Source organism: Ammodytes marinus (assembly GCF_949987685.1).
Source record: "Ammodytes marinus genome assembly, chromosome: 9".
Lineage (NCBI taxonomy): Eukaryota > Metazoa > Chordata > Actinopteri > Uranoscopiformes > Ammodytidae > Ammodytes > Ammodytes marinus.
In genome coordinates, this window is record NC_137213.1 from 16,169,954 (window position 1) to 16,175,426 (window position 5,473).

The window sequence follows — 5,473 nt, forward strand, 5'->3', positions numbered from 1 at the left end:
ACTTAGCCTTAGCAATGTTCTTTAGCGGTGATATGCTTAATTCTGAAAACTATTCTTGACTAAATTGTTAAATTCAATGTGAGATCCACTGAACCTTTTAATCAGACATTGGTGCTACTCTGAGGTGAGTCTGGTTGATTGTGTAAAATGTTCTGTATGATAAGGGGGGGTCTGCGTCACACGTACATGCTGCAGCTTAGTTAACTACCAGCGTATAGAGAGGTGAGCCGGCTTGATCTCATCTCCCAGTGAAGATCTGCTAATGAGAGAGCGGTAATGAGCAAGGAAAAGAATCACTCTCATTTGAGTAAAATTTTAAAAAAAAAGTGTTGAAATGTCTGCTATTTTTTCCTTTCATCTTGTGTGGTGCTGCCAAGTGGAAAATGTTCATCTTTCACCGGCAGATTTTTTTTATGTCGTCTTGATTGGCTCATGCTAATGCCCCCAGGGGATCCTGTTTCTTGGCATGTTCATAGTGGTCACCATTTTGCTGGAGACGGGCTGTGGAGGTCAAAGCCATTTTAGGAGGACATAAAAAACCCTTGAATGATTTTTGATCACACCATGAAACCGTCCCATTGTGGTGAAATGGTATTCTTCATGTCGATAACACATCTTTGTTGAGGTGATTGAAATGGCAAGAAACTTAAAAGTTGGTCTTTGCCTATAGATGTGCTGTATATTGTGGACATTAATGTGTGGTGAATGAGTGGAGATGGTCTAGTTCTTCTAGGGAATTATATCAGGCTACAAAGCAGCTATAGCTGAATATGTCACATGCCAGAATCCAGCTGTGCAAGTGATAATAGTGTCGCTAAGGCCATGATAGCATAGCACCCTACCGCTCGGGGTTGTGATGCCGCGAGTGAGGGTTATATACGTGAGCCTCTACCATCTTGTGACCTCAGTTCTTATGATGGAGTAAGTAAGGGGAAAAACTGCCAGGACCTTCTCCTCATGAAGACCCAGAGCAAGGGCACTGTCTCCCCAGCCCCATAGATCAGCCAGCCCTGAATGTCAAAGCGCACAGCAGCCTCTGCGGTGCCAGGAGTCCCCCCTCATGCTCCCTCTCTGGCCCGTGATCTGCTGTCTAGTGACACCACTGTGCTAATGACCCGGTTTGGGAGTTGCTCCACGGGGCTCCTTGGCTTGGGGAAGGTGGAAGTTGTGGATATCTGAGTTGGAAGGTCACCGTTGCTTTGACTAGGACCACTCACTCTCTACACTCCCTCTACTTTGTTGACATTCTTCAGGTTGCAAAGGTGTTGAGATACGGAGGCTGTCGCTGGCCCTTTATTGAAACATAACATGGACATGCCTCTGTGCTCAGTTGCAAATCCAGGACTAGTCATATCGATAGTGTTTTGTAAATATGGATGGTTCTTTCTTGGTAGAGACAGACAGTGTTTTTGTGAGCAGCATGCATGATACGTTTTTTTGCTCCAGTGCTTAATTGCCCAGCAATTTGGATAACAGCGAAGTTGGAAAGCAGCAGTACTCCTAGCTTGCCAACTCCGAAGCCTTCAGATTTTTTTTTCTCTGTGTATTGTTTTTGTTCTTTTTTTAATCAGTTTACTGTAGAAGTATGTCTCGGTGTTCGGAGAGGCCAATGTTTTCAGTCACTCGCTATCTTGACTTTTTTTTCTTTTTTTTTCAGGCCTCAGGAGTTTGGCTTGTCGGAGCAGAGTTAAGGTCCCTGGGGAGGACTTCTCTGGTGATGGGGGCACTGCCTCGACCTCACTCATGCCTGGTGTGGGTGGCATCCAACTGGGGAGACGCACAATGGAGAGCCAGACTTGAAGATGGTGATGCTTCTAGTGGACTCTCCCAGGACTCAGCCTTATTCTCAGGGTCATGCATTCCAGCAATCTCTGTAATTATAAGCAAGTATAAGAAAAAAGTTGAATCTTCTGCCTTTCTCAAAAATGAACGTGCCCCACCCCTCGAGGGAAACATTCACATCTCTGAGTTCTAGTAGCTGGATGGGTTTTAATGAGGCAAGTCAAGTGTGTGTTTCTGTGTGTGTGTGTGTGTGTGTGTGTGTGTGTGTGTGTGTGTGTGTGTGTGTGTGTGTGTGTGTGTGTGTGTGTGTGTGTGTGTGTGTGTGTGTGTGTGTGTGTGTGTGTGTGTGTGTGTGTGTGTGTGTGTGTGTGACTGTGTGTGTGACTGTGTGGTTGGTTGGTGTACATGCATGTCTGTGGTATCTGCCCTCCTCTAACGAGCGTAATTGACCGACTGTGCTTTTAAGCCGCCCCGTTTTTCACCATTTGCGAGAGTATTCTACTAAATAGCCTTCAGTGATCATTATTTATTTAGTAGACACTTCTTTGGGATTAAAACTTTCTTCTGAGTTTTTAAAGTTCAGTTTTCACTTGTTTTTTTTGTTGTTGGATGATGTGCCGTCAGAGCCGAATGGACAGGGGGTGAGCGGGCCACAGGTCAACAAGAACTGCTGAAAGGTCCGTCCACCCGAGGGCCACGGATTCCACAGGGGAACATTTCACCCCGCTGAGAGGCAGAGTGGAATCTGTGATGCCGCGGCACACACTCACTTGCTGTGGCGTCTCGATGTCTAACTAAAAGCTATGGGTGGTGCAAAAAAAATCTCCACATAACTGCTCAGTTTTACTACAAACACTGTGGTAAGCTTTGGTGATCTGAAAACAGCCCGTGCCTTTGTGCATTCGATAGGCATCTCAAAGGCTTGTAGTAGTCTTCACATTGCATTTTTGAAGGTTGATTCAATTGTTTATATGAATGACTGAATATGGAGATCATCATGTAGTAGGCCTATAACAATTGGCAGTATCATATAGGTGCACGCTGAATAGAAATTTCCTGGCTGCCATTGTTTTTTTATGACAAAACATGTCAGTTTTTTATTTATTTATTTTCTGTATTTATCTTTGTTTGATTCCCTTTTTCCCTGACGCTCAGAGGTGAGACTTTAAACAAAAACATTTTTGTTGATTTTCATTCCGTCTATTTGCTCCCCAAAAATTACTATTTGATTCTCCTCTCCATATTTATAAAGTCATCCCATGGGGGGACAAGCTTTGTCAGACAGTTTTCGGAGCATCATGAGCAACGTTCCTCACATGAGGTTTCTTACACTTGAAGAAAAAAAAAACAAAGCTGAGCACAAGTGTATACTGTAACTTAGAGCCACGAGCGCAAGCACTGACTCAAGTCAAGCCTTTTCCCAGTTACTTTGTCACTAATGAAAGTAAAGCAAAGAGCCCTGGAGGACTGAGGAACAGTGTTTGTTTGTGTTTGAGAAAGCATTCGAGAGGTACAGGGGGGGGGGGGGGTGCAGCAAGGTGGTGAAACTTTGGGAGGGCCGCCTGACAGAGCGCTGACACAGAGAGAGGGGAGAACATTGGAGCATTGTCGAGATTTAAGTTTTGAGGCAACGGAGACCTCCTGACACATTCCAAGAACCTGCAAATAGATGTTTTCTATTGTGCGTGTTTACTAACTTCACTGTAGTTTGTGAGGGCTTTGAATGTACCCAAGCACATCACGTCAATCTGTGTCATGATTTGTTTGATTGATCTTTTTGCAAAAAAAATTATGGCGTTGTGTGTGTGTGTGGGGGGGGGGGGGGGGATTATTCGGGGAAAAAAAGGAAAGGGTGCAAATAAAATTACTAGATTCAAATTGAGCAAACAGAATGAAAGCCTTGGCATCCTATGTAGGTCATGAGCCCCCACTTATTATGTTTACATCTCACGTCTGCCACTGATTAGGGACAAGAGATGCAAAATAACGAGCCGCTTTTTTCAAATACAAGGCTAATAATGACAGCTAAATAGATATCTCCTCTGCACTGACACATTTTTTTTTAACATTTACATTACTTTGTGCCTTAGATGTCTGTAATAGTAAATGGCCTCATTATGAACTCCAAAGTAAAAGGTGGGAATACCCTATAGAATAATAGCAGCCTCATTATGTACTCGCATCATTAACTTTTATAGTTATTGTAAACTTTTAAAGGGAATTTTCTTTAACACAGTTACATTTCCCCACAGTAAAGGCTATCCAAAGGTTGTTGTTAATTTTCTTCTTAAACACCAGCCTGTATGTGGGAGTTGCCCTATCGACTGTTTTCTCTACCTCCCTAAAGTGTGCAGCAAGGACCTTCAGTTTCTCTTGCATTTGTGTCTGTGGATCTGTCAGAAGAGAAACAAGGCACTGAGAGTGGGCATAGCAGTTGACTGTGAGTTTGTAGATTGGGGGCCCCCTGGCAGAGGCTATACCTCCAGGCTGCGGAGGGGCAGAGTGGGGAGTGAGAAGCCCCACCGCAGGACTCCTCTCTGGATCTCATTTTCACATAGCAGGGGTACTATGGAGACGGACACTCACATGCAGGTGAGGGTGTAAACCAGAAAATGAAAGAAAGGAAGAAAGGAATTAAAGGCCTTCCTATTAAATTACTTTAAAGTCTGCTGGCTAAAAAAAAATTCAAATAAATAAATACACTATACCTGAAATGATGAGTATTAATAATATGAATAAAATAAAATAAAAAAGAGAGAACACAAGAAAATTCATATGATCAAAGGAGAGGAGTCTATGTTGTTTGACTGAACCAGATGAAAAAAAACATTATTATAAATACATTATTTTAAATCTGAGAAAATAGATATTTAAAAAAAATAGTATTTAAAAACTGTAGGAATACAACAATACAATTCATAGAGAGCAATAATGAATGGAAAAAGAATTGTATTCGTGCCATAACATGTCATATATGTCAACAGCCACACATAAAAATGTATTTCTGCTTAACCATTTCTACCAGAAGGGGGACCAGTCCGTCTGCCGTAGACGAGAGAGTGGCCGACGGCGAGCTGAGGCAGAGGAGACGCCAGGGTGAGCAAGCCGACTTTGGGTTTCAGAGTTCGACTCCGGATCCGGGGAAGCAGCAGATCCACAATTCCGCATCTTGCCGTGATCCCTAGGATTTTAATCATGCCTCTCTGTCTGTGTGTGAGTGCAGGCAGGCTGACAATGATTTCCTCAGTGATTACGTACAGAGCGAGTCCCTGCGGGGTAGGGGCCCCCTCTGGAGCCATCCTGATGGCTTTGGGGGCCTTGCTTCCATTTTCCATTATTATGTGGACTACCGGAGCGACAGCGCAGTCCAAGACCTTGCAGGTTTGTGATGAGGAGGGAGCTTCCATCTTCTCTCTGCTTCTTCATCCTCTTTTAAGGGCAATTTAGACGTAGACTTAGATCAGATTTCGAAACCTAATTCATGATTAGCTGACTGGAGTGGGAAAAGGAAGAGTCTATAATAGTTTTGACGCTGTTTAGGTGGATATGAAGTGAAAAGTGTTATTATCATTTTTCCTAATTTTTTTTTGTTTTGTTGCCTTTTTTGCACTCTCACAGGAGACGTTTTGCTGATGTCTTTCTCACGCGGATGCATTTGAGATGAGAGGCGAAAGGCAAATATTCCGCTTTT

The 5,473-nt window shown here is 43.3% G+C and overlaps 1 protein-coding gene across 5 annotated transcripts in view; it reads left to right on the top strand.

Annotated features, from left to right (window-relative positions):
• Nucleotides 1–5,042: 5,042 nt before the first annotated feature.
• znf521 (zinc finger protein 521) overlaps nucleotides 5,043–5,473 on the top strand; it is a 108,621-nt gene continuing 108,190 nt past the window's right edge. For 3 of the 5 annotated variants that reach the window (XM_080034841.1, XM_080034843.1, XM_080034842.1), the window contains exon 1: nucleotides 5,259–5,473. This exon is cut by the window's right edge and continues 392 nt beyond it. The gene's annotated coding sequence lies outside the window, so the exon portion shown is untranslated. Of the gene's footprint in view, nucleotides 5,164–5,258 lie in introns of those variants that run through there. The other 2 variants (XM_080034844.1, XM_080034845.1) reach the window with 2 other exon arrangements.